This window comes from Falco peregrinus, chromosome Z, assembly GCF_023634155.1.
Source record: "Falco peregrinus isolate bFalPer1 chromosome Z, bFalPer1.pri, whole genome shotgun sequence".
NCBI classification, from domain to species: Eukaryota; Metazoa; Chordata; class Aves; order Falconiformes; family Falconidae; genus Falco; species Falco peregrinus.
In genome coordinates, this window is record NC_073739.1 from 44907128 (window position 1) to 44923004 (window position 15877).

Here is a 15877-nt window from a genome sequence, read left to right on the forward strand (position 1 = left end):
GAAGCCAACCCACAGTTGTATATTATCAATGCTAATTAACCCAGCTTCATTCCACTACACTCCCCCATCATTCAAAACCCCCCAGTTTTCTGAGCTAATTCACTATATAATTTATTCCAATCAATTTGATCAATGACATGAGATTTCAGCCTAAAGCAATAATGATCTTTGAAACTTAGTCCTGTTGACACAGACGTACTTTGACAGTAAACCCCAATGAGCTTAGTGGATCCCAGCAGAGCATTCTAAAATCTCAAAGGTGTTCTCTGTCATTCTGAGCATGGAGTATCAAGACCATAGCTTCTGCCACATTACTAATTTCTTTACTGATTCTGCCACATTACTAATGACTTCTATTGTACATAAATATTTTATAGGCCTGCTTCCTGGATACAGCTTTTGAATGTCTAGACTTTTGAGTTCAAATGAATTCAAGGTTGTCCAGTTGAAAAAGTGCTAAAAATTATCGCCATTGGTGCAAATTTTATGTAGAGCTGGCTGACAGAAGCATCAAAGATCACATCTGCAGCAGTGTCCTCTTTAGAAATGTATTTTCATATTAGTGATGTTTTTTAAATTTTTTTTAAGTGCTTGGTGTTGGTCTGTTCTTCAAAATAGCAGCTGGAGACTGATTTCTCAGGACATCTGCAGAAAGTGAAAGAACTTTTCCTGTAGCAATACTAATACCTTGAAGAACAAGGTGGGAGCCACAGAATTTTTATTTTTAGTGCTGTAGGTGTGTGTGGAGCTGTACTGAAAATTAAAGTGGGGTTAGGCTTTTTGTTTGTTTTTAACAGCTTATGACCTAGCAGTTTGATGTGAAAGCATCTCCAGTTCTCACGTAACTTGTCTTCAAGGAGGAGTTGTGCAGTGTGAAGGGGGAAACTAGCTGAAAGTTAGGCCATCCTAGGGCCTATTGCCTTGCTGTTTTAGCCCCACAGGACAGCAAAGGAATAGGACTGAAACTGTTTTGCATTTAGAAAGAAACCTGGAGTTTCTAGGGACCCAACCCCCAACAGCTTTTTATAAAAGGGGGACTGCACTGCATGGGAAGAAATGACCTTCCCTCAAGCACACCCCTAAGAAACACAGTCAGGTGCACAGGCCATGAGCGTTGCTTCCTGGTGCTCACACAGCTTTGTTCCCAGAATTCACCTTGCCTTCTAAACTGGTGGGTTGCTGTTTCTGTTTTTTTAAATTTGCATCTGCATTCCCATAGCTGAATTGCAAATCAGATAAATTATGTAAAACATATTTGAATATGCATGTGCTCTATAACTATCGGTACAAACAGAAATGAGGGCTGAGGGGGGTTGAATCCATAAGAAGTTTTGTCATGCAGTCTCTTATCACAAGCTTTCCTCAGGCTCTGAAATGAAACAGTAGGGAGGTTTTCACTACTGCCAGCTGACTTGCCATATCAAAGTTTGGTGATGCTTTGACAAAACTCCACAGGGAATGTGGAAAAAAAAAAAAATTAAATAAATTTCCACAGCTGAAGCGCAGCTCTGCATTCATTTAAGCGCTCCTTTAATCAAAGCCCGTTAGCTGCTAGTGATACAGCTGGCTATCTGAAGGCAGGTGATCACCCTTATTTAAGCAGTACCACTAGCCACGTGACAAGAAAATGGTGGAGGAGCTGTATTCCTAGTAAACTGCTACAGAAAGAGGGATACTGAAGTGCAGCAGTAAAGCATCTTTACCATTTTTTCAGTAGAAAGGCCTCTTCAAGTCTTCAGAAGGTAAGAGTCTCTTTACTCCGAGAGGCTGATAAGCGGAAGGTTTTCTGATTAACAGCTCTATTGTTGCAGTTACTTTATACAGAAAAGGGGGAAATGTTTGTCAGTGTGATGCAAAGCACCCAGGATCTCATTACTGAAAACAGGGCAGCTGTATTTTAATTCTGTTGCAGCTCTTTATGAGAGAAGCTTACATCAGTTCAATGGGGTTTCTTTTGTCTGAGCACAAGCATGTTATTTATAATTAGGAAACAAAACTTCACTGCACAGTCACCTAGCATGTTAGATGTTAGATTATTTTCAGCTTGTTTGCCTAGCTCTGAGGATATGGTGGGAAAATAAGGCATGAATGTGTGGTATTGTCAGCAGATAACTTGTTTTTAAGACTGTAATTACTGGCATAGCAATTGCGATAGCTCACACTGTAGACTATTCAACATTGGTATTGTTTTCAGTTTTTTTTACTATCAACTGAAGCATATGATTTTTGAATTTTTTCCAGTGTTCTCTTAAAATGTTGCAGTGAACACAATATGTAATGTTTGAAGGTTAAACGATCAAGGATGCAGCAATAATCTCAGTGATAATAGGACTGAAAAATTACAGCAAAAGTTGGTATTTTGATAGGTAAAAAGACAGGCAGTATTTCTGTTTAAATTTAATTACGGGAGCTTGATTTGGCTCCACTCAGTTGTTTGCTTTTTCTGTCTGATGCAGGAATGAAAATACTTTTCAGTTTTAAGTGTGGTAAGTAAACAAATCATAGCTATGTACAGAAGGCATTGAAAATCGATAGGATGTCTAAATATTAGTTAGAGCAATACTGAAAGGAAGCCTGTGCAGGCTTGGTAGGTATATTTAACCACAGTTGTGCTCAGTAAGTAGAGGGCAGGCAGAGATATTGTTTCTGGACTTACCTTCATTAATACTCTTAGGAAGCAGAGCTGTGTTGAGAAAGGAAGGATGCACACTGACCTAGCAGTACTGTTAAGAGGCAGTAAGGCAGCTGTGAGGGTGGGAGAGGGGAACACACACCAATCCTCACCTTGCCATAACACTTTTTTTTTTCTAGGACTGCTGTGCTCCTCCCACTACTCTTACCCATGCTCTCCATGTTATCCCTTCTGGGGCAGAAAAGTACTAAGGTCTAAAATAGCCTTTTTATTCCTGTGAGTCTGGCTGTTTTTTGGCCCTGTATAAATCTGGACACTGTTACAGAAAATTATTGTAGTGAGACACATCTAGATTTCGTATTAAGTAACTACCTTAAAAACTTAGATCCTTCTACAAGCAGCCTCTATGGAGGTTTTGTGGCATCTCTGTAGTATTCGGCAGTAATAGGAGAGCAGTGTTATTTAACAGCTTGTAATATGCCTGTAGCTAAAGGCAGAGGGAAAAAAAAATCAATCTTTAAGCCACAGTCTTTGTTCAGGCTAAAGATGCAGCTCTCAAACTTACCAACAAATAATGTATAGAGAGAATATGATTTTGTCAGCACCTGTGAATATTGATAAGGATGTTTTTATTAGGAAGTGGCTTAGCTGTTGCAGAATTTTATGAGTTAACTCATAAAATGTAGTTTCTGGGGAACTGCAGGCCTGTCTGTCTGATCTTGGTGCTGTGAAAGGTTCTGGAGCAGATCATCTTGAGTGCTATCACAGGGCATGTGCAAGACAACCAGGGGATCTGGCCCAGCCAGCTTGGGTTTATGAAAAGACAAGTCCTGCTTGATGACCCTGATCTCCTCCTACAACAAGATGACCCACCTAGTGGATGAAGGAAACATGGTGAATGTTGTCTACCTGGACCTTAGTAAAACCTTTCACAGTCTCCCACAGCATTCTTCTGGAGAAACTGGCTGCTCATGGCTTGGACAGGTGTACTCTATGCTGGGTTAAAAGCTGGACAGCTGAACACAAAGAGTGGTAGTGGGTGGAGTTACACCCAGCTGGTGTCCAGTCACAAATGGGTTCCCCAGGGCTCAGTGTTGTGGCCAGTCCTGTTTAATGTCTTTATCAATGACCTGGACGAGGGCTTTGGGTGCACCCTCAGTAAGTTTGCAGATGACGCCGAGTAGGGACACAGTGTTGACCTGCTGGATGGCAGGCAGGCTGTGCAGAGGGACCTGGGCAGGCTGGAGCGATGGGCCGAGGCCATTCCTGTGAGGTTCAACAGGGCTCAGTGCCGGGTCCTGCCCTTGGGTCACAGCAGCCCCACACAGCGCTACAGGCTGGGGCAGAGCGGCTGGAAAGGGCCTGGTGGGAAAGGGCCTGGGGGTGCTGGTCCACAGCCGGCTGAGCGTGAGCCAGCAGTGTGCCCAGGTGGCCAAGGCGGCCAGCAGCACCCTGGCTGGTACCAGACACAGTGTGGTCAGCAGGACCAGGGCAGCGATGGTCCCCCTGTCCTGGGCACTGGTGAGGCCGCACCTCGAACGCTGTGTTCAGGTTTGGGCCCCTCGCTGCAAGAGGGACATGGAGGTGCTGGAGCGTGGCCAGAGCGGGCAGCGAGGCTGGTGCAGGGTCTGGAGCACAAGTCTGATGGGGAGCGGCTGAGGGAACTGGGGTGGTTTAGCAAGAGAAGGAGATTTGGGGGACCTTATTGCTCTCTACAACTACTTGAAAGGAGGTTATAGACAGGTAGGGTTAGGTCTCTTCTCCCACATAAGAAGCAGCAGAACAAGAAGAAATGGCCTTGTTACACCAGGGGAGGTTTAGATGGGGTATTAGGAAGAAATTCTTCACTGAAAGGGTGTTGAAGCATTGGAACAGGCTGCCTGGGGAGGTGCTGGAATCGCCATCCCTGGAGGCATTTAAAAAACGCATAGCTGTGGTGCTTAGGGACATGGTTTAGTGGTGGACTTGGCAGTCCTGGTTTAACAGTTGGACTTCTTTGAGATCTTTTGTCTCAACAAAAGGTCTTTTCCAACTTCTGTAATTCTTCTGTGGTTCAGATGTTACTAGTTAGTTCCTAGCATATCCTGTAGCTTGCGGTCTTCTCTGTAGCCACTTCAGGACAGCAGTAGATAAACTTCCTTATTTTACACTACCAGATGAAAGCTGACTTGTGTCCTACAAAAGCATGAGCATTCTCCTTAGCAGAAAGCACTGGCAGCAAACTCTGAAGAGCTGTCTGATGGACAGCAGCCCAGCAGGATATACCTTTGGCTGCTTGTCTGAAGCAGTGGAGCGTATAGCTAACCTTGCCCTTGTATTTCCCAAATTACAATGTGTGAGGAGTGCCATGTCGGGGAAGGAGAAGCCATGTTTTTTTCTCATGTTCCTGAACATTACTACTTCAGTCTAGCATTTCCTGTCTCTCTGGCTCTTTCACAGCATTTTTGCTGCATCTGAAGTTATCTTCTCTCCCATGCTTACGTTGGCTTTTATCTTCCTGTGGCTTCAGTGGCCCTTCCATCTCAGGGACAGGAGTTTTGCTTCTGAAGATAACTGGTGGCTTTCTGCATCTCCTGTCTCCCTTTGCACATGCCTTTTTAGACCTGCCTACTGCAGGGTCTGACAGTCTTTCCTGCTTTAAACACCTCCTGTCAGTGCAAGCAGGCTGCAGAACTGCCTTGTTTGGTGTCAGTTTTACTGTTAAGTATTGAGCTTATGTGCCTTGCTTAGGTGTCTCCTCTGGCTCATGGTTGTGCTTTTCTTGTATTTTTCCGAAATAGCAAATCACCTAGAATGGATGGGAACTTCTTGGTTACAAATTTAACCCCTTAAGGTATTTGCATTTTAATCTGACAGGTAAAATTCCCTCTCCACATTCTGCCTTGCCACTTAACATTCCCCTGCGATCATCTCTGACAACTGTAGCTTTAAGTGAGACTGAAGTTTAACATTAACCTCTTTTTAGAGCCTTTAATTTAGCTCAGCCATAGCGAGTATAGAGAAAATGTAGCTGTTAGTTATTTGTAGGTTTGCTGCACTAGGTAAGATAGGAATCTAAATTGTAGTAACATTGAACTTTGTAAGTTGTGAAATCATAGTTACATTAATATGGAAAAGACTGAAAGATGGAAATTTGGCAGTACAGTGATGCAGAAGTGAGAAGAAAAGAGAAAATGAACAAATTCACCAGATCTAAGGTGTTAAAGGAACAGAAGTTGTTGGGGAAGAATAAGGAATGAAGTCATAAATAGGACCAGGGGAAAAATATTAAAGAGCAGAGAAAAAGATAAAGTAATACAGTATAAAAAAGTGTTCCCATATATCTTGTTCTCTATCAGCATATAAGTTGTACAAAGAGTGAACCTGAAATAAAAGGAGTACTAGAAAAGTGCAACTACTTTAATGAACAGAGCAGAAGTGCTATGAGTCAATATTTGATGAATTTTGGTATTAAATAAATTTTTATGATTACTAGCTCTGAAAATCATCCCTAAATACACTTTATCATGTGAGCATGACAGAATTCACCTGTTATAAGATGCTTTCTTAAAACATTTGATTCCAGCTAGGGTAGTAATAAGTATCATTATCACTGTACATGTCAGCATTCACACACATACAGAGAATCAAATCCATTAAGCAATGCCTAAAGTTGACCGTATTAAAAAAAGCCAAGTAGAAAATGAGAAATAGCCACTGAAGTTCAGAAGTTAACTCAATTGCAGAACTAGTGGTTATTACTAATGGTTAAGAGCAGTCTGAGGCATTTTCCATGTCTTCATTTGGAAGTAAAAGTGCTTGATAAGGTGTAGAGGGGAGTTCTCACAACTCTGCTAGAGAATCTCAGTAAGGTGCAAAATGTAAAACTTCCTAAAGATTTTCTGCTTCTCATCCTGCAACTTCTACCCTGTTAACTACTCTCAGAACATTAGCATACTTTCTGAAAGTACAGATGGCTGTACTGGATATAAGGTGCACACTGCTTTTTCAGGTGTTGTTCATGTGCCAATTGCATCATTTGGAGCTGCAGGTATTCCGATGACTGGACTTGACAGCACAGTATGCCAGGAAGATGGTCACTGTGAACCACACATGCTGGAAAGAAGGCTGGCTTTAAAGTGAAGAAGAGTAAGCCAGAGCTTTCTCAAGGAATAAGTAATTTCTGAATGAAAGTGGAAGGTGGGAATCAGGTCCCAGGTCTATGATTAGGCCTGGCATCTTAATAATTTTTTAGAAATACAATTTTCCAACAAAATGTATTTTCAGGTTATACTTAAGGATGTTTTACATCAGATTGATTAACTCCTACTTTCTCTGCTTACATTACCTTACTGTATTTGTAGTTTGTTGAACAGTGGTTGTTAACAGGTAATCTAGATGTTATTTGTAGCATATTAACAACCTTTATTAAGAGCAGAGAGAACAGGTAAATTTAAACAAGCCTTCTAAATATTAGTAAAGCTCCGAACCTACATAGCTTGCTTCCAGACCTCGTGATCTTCCAGCATTGATGGAAGAGCACCAATCATACAGGCTCCCCAAGTTCTGTGAATTCTGGTAATTTTCCACTGGCTCAGTAAAGATTAAGGAGCATTAAGTTAAGCACATAACAGAAGAGAGCCCCTGCTCTGGGGAGAAGACCTTGTGGTAGATGTGTGAATACAACACCAAAGCAGAGCAATAGATGCCAAGTAGCATGTTATTTCTACCTTCTTACTCTCTACCTGCTTTTGCACACAAAATACTGAGTTAAGAGGATATTATTAAAATGGTAATACTAGGAAATGCCTAGCAGGTTCTACACTCCACTGTAAGTGGCATATTTGGAGACAGTGCTATTTTGTGGGTACAGTCAGATAACAGTGCCGCACATAAGTGTTTTCTCTCTGTGTCCAGTTGCTATGTGGTGGGTTACTAGGAGCCAGCAGCTGTTTGAATTGCACGTGTACTCCTCCTCTGACCCCTGTCTGATTTGTTCTTTTTCTGGATGCCATAGTGAAGCCAGAGGGGTCTGACTGTGCCAGTCTTTCAGTGGCAGCTAGTCATCAGATCAGTAATGGCCTAGAGATGATAATATAAAATGCTACATGTTCAGAAAAAAACCCCGAAGTATCAGGAACTCACAATTAATGGATACTCTCAAAGTCAATTTATTCCTTGTCTTTAACTCATAAAACTGTTTTCCAAGGTCTGGTGTACCAAAAAATGTTTGGAAATGCCAAATACTCTGGTGATTAACAGCTCTGAAAAGTACCAGGAGGGACTGGTTGTCCTGTGGCTAGGGTGGTGTTTGAATCATGCACAGTTAATAATGTTTGAAGATGCAGAAAAAGGACAAGATAAGGTATTAAATAGTTGTTATGGGGTTGCACTCTCTTTACTGTCGCATCCTATGACCTGCTGGTAATAACCCCCTAAGAAGAGACTTCTGGGGACTCTGGAATCTGCTGCAGGCAGGATCAGCCTGGCTTGCATTCCTAAAACCCCATTGCAAGAAGACATCTAGATTTGGGACTTAAATCCAATTTCCCTCATTCTATATTGAGACGCCTTTATCTCATATGGCTGGAAGTCACAGAAAATCAAAGCCTGGAGCCCTGGATTCCTTCCATAAGCCTTCCTCATCCATGGACATATGCGTAAGGTTGCTGAAATAGCCTAGCAAATCCCAGTAACACTCATTTTATTTACTTAGATTTGTCCTTCCATGGCTCTCTGCATCCTTCCCTGGCTTTGCCTACTTCTCTTGTGCTGGGACACAGGAAGGGAGCTGGCAGGGAGTCAGGACAGGCTGCCTGTGACTGCGTACCAGCAGTGAAAGCCAGCAGCCTGTGCTTAAGAATAGCAGCTTTTATATTTTAACAGTCTTAAACTGGTAAGAGCAGACAGGAGAGCCTACTAAAATGAGTGGCTACATGGATAAAATTTAGGCTTATAGTATAGATTTAAGAAGAGGAACAAGGAAAATGATGGCTAGCTTAACAGATACTAAACACCAAATTTGATTGGAGAATTGGAGACTAGGAAACATTCTCATAAAGAATGGTTAAAAAACTAACCAGTGATCCATAGTGAGAGTTTTAACATGTTTTCTGTTAACATACTGAAACGCAAATAATTTAGATCTGGCTAGAATACAGGATTTTCCTACAGAAAGAATATTACCTTTTACAGACATGCCTAACTTTTTCATCCAACTTTGATGCTGAATATGGAGTAAAAAAATCAGCAAATGGAAAACAAGTAACTGTATAATCAGTAGAAGAAGCTTTAAATCTGAACAGTGAAATGTGGAAAAACTAGGAAGTTAGGACTTTTACTAAATTTTAGCAATGGATTATTTCATGACTGTCAAAGTGGCATGTTTTTCTGTAGAATGGGAATATCATCATGTATTTGTCTACTGCACAGCAGTATGCAGCAATTCATTAACATGTGCACAGATGTTTGGTTAATTAATAAAGCTTTTGGGTCAAACAAAGCACCACATACAGGTTTTTGGGGAGGGTTTTTTTGGTTTCCATCTAGAGGTGGGATTGAATGTCTCATGCTATGCATAAATTCCAGTGATTGGTCTATAGACTTTTTTCCTGAACTAATTTGTGATTAAGAGCTACCAAATAAATAGCAAAAGAAGCACAGTTAATTTAGTATACTACCATATGGTTGCTAAATAGACCTTTCAGGAGGCTATAAAACTAATCCATTTTTACAAGTCACCTGTATACATTATGATTATTTTACACAGCTGTAAGTAAAAGCAAGGACTTCTTTCCAGTCTCAGATACCCTGGAGTGGATTCCTTCCAATATGCTTATTTACTTGGCTTGTGGATGTAGTTGAAGCATAGTCTCTGACTAATATTCACTGAATCCTGCACAGTGTATGTCACTTTGATTTGTTGCATACTCTGCTACAGTTTAGGGATCATTACTTCTGCTGAACCAAAAAAATTCACATTGCAGTCTCCTTTATCTCTGAATAGGTAACTGGAGAAATTTTTATTTATTGTCTGGAAATTTTGTAGCAAAAGACTAGTTCTAGGAAATAATTTTGGGGGTTGTTTTTAGCGTGTGCATTTGCTAATGGAAGACTTCTTTTAGTGCAGAATCCAGTTGGGGTTTTGGGGATCAATGTTCTTGGCTTCTCTCTCTGTTTCTTTCTGTGTGTTTTCATCAAATGTTCTTCATAGTAAAGCCCATATTTTGTTAGGTTTTATTTCAACTTTATACTAACACTTTATTTCCTATAGCATCTCCTTTTGACTATAGACACAGTTGATACTGAAGTCTGTCCATCAGTTTTCTGACTTTGCTTGCAGAACATTTCTACCCATCTTACATGGATGATAAACATCAAAATGCAAATACATGCACATTAAATTAGGCTTTGTAATTAGTCCATTAGCATTAAAGGTCTCTGAAATAACACATCTCGGTTATAGTTTATGGAGTTGCATCTATAACCAGAAGAACCATCCTCTATTTAAAACAAAGGACAGAATGACTATATTCTGTCTTTTCTAAACCCTCCAAAAAAAGAGTAATGATTTCAGAAAGTAGGCAGAACATACTGTTGTAGCATCTGAACAGAAATACAAGCCACAAGCTCAGAGCACACATATATAACACATGAATGAAAGGGAAAGATGTTTTATTTGGATATAAATGCAAAACAGTTTCTGTTCTAAAAATGGAATAATATGTCAAGTGTTTAATCATGATGACAGAATGGGTTTTGCTATTCTTTTGTATCAGGTGAGGTGAATGTTGGAGTACCTACAGAGATGAATGATAGCAAAACACCCCTTATAAGTCAGCTATTTGGTGAGATATTTTGCCTTTAAATTTGTACACATTTCTGAAGCATGGAATTGTAAACTAAAGCGGAATATAGCAATTAAGAAAACACTTTGTGTCAACTCTTCCTTGATGTAAATTCTGATTTGTGGAGTGCTTGAAGATTTGCTTTAGACTCCACTTTAGAGGCTCTTTATTGCTTCTGAGTATGAAAGAGCAGCATTCTCATTTTGTCCAAAACGTTAGACAGTCTCTACGTGGAGTAATCAAAATGGTGTGAGAGCCATCAGTAGGTTGCCTCTGGCAGCGAAAAGGCCAGGGATGGGCTTACAGAAGGTTCTGTGTACTCTGGTGTTGACCTAGCAAAACACTTAACCCTGCTTAGTCCTAAGGGCACTTTCAGATGCAGCTACACTGAAGGTCAGTGGACAGGTATTACTGGATATACACCAAGGGTTTTTTCATACCTTTCAAGGAAAATACAGTACTGTCATGTCCAATCCATCAAGTTCTCACTTCTCCTTTCCTGGTCTCCCCTTGCATAAAGGCAGTGTTATGGGGCAGGGATGGAAAGGGTTCAAAGGAAGAGCGCTCTGTGCTGCCTGTGTTCTGCAAAAGTGATTCAAGGAGGAACTGAAGTTCCCTTACCTTGATTTTGTATCTAAAATTTGACGGTTCATGTGTTCTTCCTCAAAACAGCTCACTTTTGCACTGCAAAACAGTGAGACAGTGGGCTATAAGCAGGACTTTCATTTCATCCAAGACCAGAGTGTACCTGCGTAACATGTGGAATTTGAGAATATGAAAAAAGCCAGATGTCTAGTCTTTAAATAACCTTTTCATTGTAGTTCTTCTCCTCTCCTCCCATTTAGTTTCCAAAACAAGCATGTATTAGGATGAGCTGAGGTGATTTTATCCATGTCATTCCTTTTACTAATGATGCTTTGAAACTTTATAAAAACCTTCAACATCTTGTGAAAAATTAAGTGTAAAAGTATATCTGTGCATAGAGGGAACAGCATGGAAGAAATGTGATTTACTTAGCTGGGAAAAGTGGCAGTTGTGGGATCCAGTGCAGATAAAGCTTTTGTGTTGGTGAGTACAGAAGCCTGGAAAGTGTACAATTCAGAGTCTGGCTAGTGAGCAAGTTCTGATGGGTTGGAGGGATTCACTTTAGAAAGTGACTGGCACTGTTGGGTTAATGTTACTCTCTTTTGCAGGTTATAGGTGTTCATTCAGAGCAACCCATTGGAGAGATTATTCACTTTAGACTAAAGAAATTAACTTCTTTATAAATAGCTGCAGAGCAGCTTGGGAAACTGGTGATATGTCAGATATGACACAAGGGTGAGGCAGCACAGCCCATAGGGATAATGACATATTGCTGTGAATATTTAGAGCTGCTCTTTCCAAAATAGCAGAATGCTGCTGTACCTAGAAAAGTCAGGAAGGATAACTTTCATTCTGAGAAACACTGATTTGAGAGGGCACTAAGATTATTAATTCATTGAGCTGTAAGTATGTCTGAGTCAAGAAGAGCAAGGAAAGGATTTCAGCCTCCACTCTCTCCTCTTTCATAAGAGTTCAGTATCTGTCTCTGATCTACCTTGGAGAAACTGGTTTTTTTAGCTACTTCTGAACAAGTATGTAAACTTGAATTATCAAAGCAAATATGCAGTAACTTGATTCCCAGTGCAGCTGATCCTTAAATGACTGCTCTGTGTACCACATAAAAGAAGTCATTTACGACACAAAAAGTTTGACTTTGACCTCTGTTTTGAGTGAAAGATATTTCTTTTATTCCAGTAAATCATACCTGATTAGAATGGAGCTTTCTAAAGTAAGTTAATTTACTTCTTCAATAAGGAGCATTCATTAAAAGGGGAGGAAAAAAAAGTTGTTTTCTTTTTCTAATACTTTTGGCCACATCGTCCATGGCATCAGTTGCACCAGCATGGAAGGCAAGGAATTTTGTAAGCCAGAATTCTGGAAGTGTGTGAAGTAGTCCGTGGGAAAGGAAGAGCAGGAAATTGCTTAATTCAGTTGCTTAAGTTCTGGAGTCCATCTTCCTTTACTAGTGTTCCTGCTGAGATCTCTTGAGAGCTTGTGCACAGCCAAAAATACCTCTGCAAGGTGCTGAGCTGCTTGGCATAGCATGCTCTCAAAATTCGTCAGAAAATGTGGAGCTATGTCTGTAGAAAACTCCCTCATTCTCACACTGATGAGGAGTCTGGAGCCGTATGTTGAGGTACAATGTCACAGAAGCCGTGCTCTGTGATTGTCTTTCTAAATCCATCAGATTTGAAAGATGCCTGTATTGCCTATTAATAGATGACTGGAAAAATATTAACTATAGCTTTTAAAAAATATGAACTTTAACTGAACAAAGTAGGTATGTCTGGCAAGGAATCTTTAATGTGTTTGGGTGAAGCTTAAGGGATCTGGAAAAATATGACTTAACTCCAGAGTTAGACTCTCTTCCCTGAAAAGCCTGTTGGCTGTTTATTTGACAGTAAATGAGAACCTGACACAATTAAAAAGAGAAGTTATAGAAGTTAAAAAAAAAAGAAATCTAATCTTGGCTAAAAAAATTCCAAAAGGTGATACCATCTTTTATGTGTTGACAGTACAATGGATAACCTTGCGTTAGCAATGCTTTTGTGAACTGGGCTTGAGCTGATTCATAACTGCCTGCTCTGTCCCAGATCTTTCAGGACCACAGACTCTTGCTTCCTAAACTGAATATTGCAATATGAACAGTATGCTTTATTGACATTAAGAACACTGCCATCAAAATAAAGGTAGAGATTCTCAGAAAAATTCTGATGCTGTTTTCTTGTAATCCCTAAGGGAGGGGTATTTTTTGAGTATATTGCCTGTAGCAGTAGCTGTATTTCACCAGAAATTCAAACAAAAGGAAATGAAGCAGATTTGTCTTTCAGTCCCCTAGAAATGTACCATTCTTGTAAACACAACTGTAATACAAAATTCTGGTATAACACAGCTCTAATGGTCCTACTGAAAGGAGAAAAACATTTCAAATCTATGTCATGAAAGCATGAGATTCTAGAGAAGGCAGCAATGCCAGCTCCAAGTACATATGCATTTAAAAAAAAACCCAAAGATAAAGATGCCACAGGGGGAAAAGCAGTCAAGGCAATCCTAGAGGTATCATGACTCTGGATAATTCTGTCCTAGGCATAACAAAAATTGTAGGCAACTCTAAAATTTCTGAATCAATTACTTGTGAAAAATTGCTTTTTTTTCAGATGATAAATGTCACTGTTTCTGTAGGCGTAGAGTATACAAAACTCTTACGCTCTTATACAGAGGAGATGATGATCTTCTTTCTGCTGGTTTTTACAGTCTTGCTGCATAGAATACTGTCTTTTTAATACAGAAAGTCTTAAAATTCACTGTCCTCCTATAGTTTACTCTTGACACAACTTGAAAGAAGAGCATTTCCTTTCAGATAATTTCCTGCAGTGATTTCTGAAGCTTGTTGAGTAAGTAATTGATGCCATTTTGTGTGATAAGGCTGTAAGAGATTTTATAAGTGAATGGTTTATGTTAGTATCAAAACCGTGTTCTGTCCAGCCAAACTATACACCCTTGAACACCTGTCATCATCTGATTAGAGCCACTTTAACCTGAGAACTTTCTGTAGTTTTGCATTTGGAAAGGTTAATAAAGCCCCAAATAAAATCTTACCTGAATTTAAAATGGATTAGAAGTTTTCATCCTTTCCCCACACTGTATTCACTACTACAATTTCTTACCTTATTTGGCTGATACAGTGCTTTGTTAGAATTCAGATTTGTCTCTGCTAAATTCAGATTAATAAATTAACTTTATTACACATACTTTACCATGAATTGAACAGACACCAAAGAAAATGTAAATAAGCCACTAGAGTCTTTGACTTATTAAGTAAATTGCGGTAGTATTCTGTGTATCAGTTTTCTATACAGCTTCTGAACAGAGATGACGCTAGAGAACAGAAAAAAATTAAATGGTACATTACAGACAATTTGTGCCATTAGTTTTATTCATGAGCAGGATACTTTGACCAAATTTCTTTACTTTTCTATTGTGTCTCCAAAGAGAAAGAATATTTCAAGCTTTATTTGACACTATTTAAATATATACCAGAATTGGTGTGCTTTGTAGAAATCATTAAGTAGTTAATATGTATTTGTGAAGGATTTACTCTACGGTATGTGGGGATTAATCTAGTATAATTAGCAAGATTAGCACGTGTCTGTTTTTATTGAGATGCAAGGCCTTTTCCTGACTTGAGCAGCACAAACATGTTTGACCCTAGCTTTATATTGTCTGTATTCTCTGTGGCTTCACTGGAGAAGCAGGAGTAGACTAGTTTGCCTGTCTGTATTAAGAATTCTGGGAATCTGATGGTATGGGGCTTGAGGTAAAGATCTTTTGCAACTTCAAGCACAGTGAAGCCTTTGGCTTGCTTCAGGCAGGTCTACCTGTAGAGATTATATGTAAAGGGATACGAAATTAACAAGAAGTCACAAAAGCTATACTCATACTCTGATGCAATGATTGGCCAGAGGAGTCTTTTCTCAGCACACAGTAAAATAATGAGGGTAGCCCTTATGGGGAAAGTGAGAGTAGGAAGAGACTGGAGGAGCAACAAGCCAATCTTATTCAGGCACATTTAGCTGAATCATTCAGAACAGAGCTAGCTCATGCTGTGGCAGGGAAAAGGGCCTTCTATGATCTCATCACCACTTTGTTAATCAAAGCCATAAAAATTTTCTGTTCTTCAGCTTTTGTGGGGGGTAAGAAAAATCAGAACAGGAATATTAAAAAAAAAATTATAATTATTTTGATAAAATAAATGAAGCATTTTTGGGGTAACACATGCATATTTTAGTGCAAATACTTTGGAAGGTGTCAAGAGTGTCCTGAAAATGTAAAATGTTGTTTCCTATCTGCAGCTGAACCATCCTCCCAGCAAGCATTTTGTAAAATGCTTCATTAGTAAATAGACATGAGAACAGTTCAAGTTAATTTGCTTTAAATGCTCAATGACCTTTGTTATTTTCACCATTTCATGCCTTTTACTTGTCTTATGTAGGTATGTTAAATGTAATTTTGTATATCTGCCTAAAAATAGTCTAGGTAGGGTATTTTGCAACATTTTACCTGAAAAATCTGTAACATGGTTTTGGATCTCACTCTTGCGCTTTTTGTACTCTTTCAATGCAGGACGTCAGCTGTTTCATTATTACAAAATGACTGATTTGGGTCAGAATTGCTCTAAAGCAGAAATAATATCAGAAGAATGAAAAAACCCACTCATGATCTATAAGTTTGCTATACAGTAGCTGTATGTGCAGCAATGAAAATAACATTACGGAACTCTTAAACTATGTAGTTTGCAGAGTAGCTGAAGCCCCCTGCAATGACGTGTCTATTT

General features: G+C 39.6%; 1 protein-coding gene across 6 annotated transcripts in view; it reads left to right on the plus strand.

The window, feature by feature from the left end:
- Positions 1-15877, plus strand: part of PRUNE2 (prune homolog 2 with BCH domain) — a 144161-nt gene that overhangs the window by 102016 nt on the left and 26268 nt on the right. The gene's annotated exons all lie outside the window — the stretch shown is intronic.